Source organism: Echeneis naucrates, chromosome 6 (genome assembly GCF_900963305.1).
Source record: "Echeneis naucrates chromosome 6, fEcheNa1.1, whole genome shotgun sequence".
In the NCBI taxonomy this organism is placed as follows: Eukaryota; Metazoa; Chordata; class Actinopteri; order Carangiformes; family Echeneidae; genus Echeneis; species Echeneis naucrates.
Window position 1 is genome coordinate 18,170,166 of NC_042516.1, and position 1,077 is coordinate 18,171,242.

The following is a 1,077-nucleotide window of genomic DNA, read 5'->3' on the forward strand; positions in this document are numbered from 1 at the left end:
AGTATAAGCACTGAAAACATGGGAACAAGGAAACACAAACAGATAATGGAGATGATTTACAATACGAATACGCCACATGTTTTCAGACACACATGCCCAAAGAGCATGAAAACTGAGTTTGATGATTGATCCCACTGCAACAACAGATTTTTGTTCCATCCTTGTGTCTATCTTTTCTTTTTTGTTTGTTTGTACCCTCTGTGAGCAGGCAAGCGGACAGTGAAACTGGCCCTTCTCAGAGCGGGACATCAGGCAGAGTGACTCGGTGTTAATCACAGTTTTGTCTCGCTTTCTTGGCACATTAAGTCAGAGGGGCGAGTGGCGGCCCGGATGGCGAGGGGGTGAGAGATGGGAGGACAACGCGTTAAGATTCTCAATAATGACACATTGCTGCTGCATCACTTTGGAGATTAAAAGCAAGATGCTGAATTTCAATCAAGCCACATTAATGGCTTGGTGTGAGAAATGGTCACTTTGTCTCCACTGGCAGACGGAGAGAGAGAGTGTGAGAGAGAGAGAGCGAGAGAGAGTGGCACGAGAAGAACAGGTGAGACAAGGTGATATGACATTTTAATTCACCAAATTGCATGCTAGCCCGTGATGATAGAATCCATTTAATGATGTAGAGATGGTTTTCTCTAACCAATGGCAAAAGGGCATTTGCAAAACATCCAAAAGAAAAGTCAAAGCGCCAAGGACTGAAAGCATGGAGCTATAAATAACAGCACTGGAACTGATGACTACGTGAATGTCATTGTTAAAACAATAAGAATCAGACCTTTTAAATATATAATACTAATACACTCACACTTTAAAACCAGTGTCGAATCATGGGTGAATTTCACTATATTCAATTCATTCATATTCAAAAAGTTCAAAAGCTAGAGATAGGGAAAAGTAAATGTTAAAGTTTTTGAGCTAACAGTGACACCAGAAGAAGCATTTATTGTAAAAATCTCCACTGCTGACAGTGACAGCGTGTGGGTGAGAAAGAGTCCAATTTTAATTCGATGCCAAGATCAGACGTTTTACCACTCAAGCTTATGATTTCCTCATTTGTTCCCATTAAATCCTGCA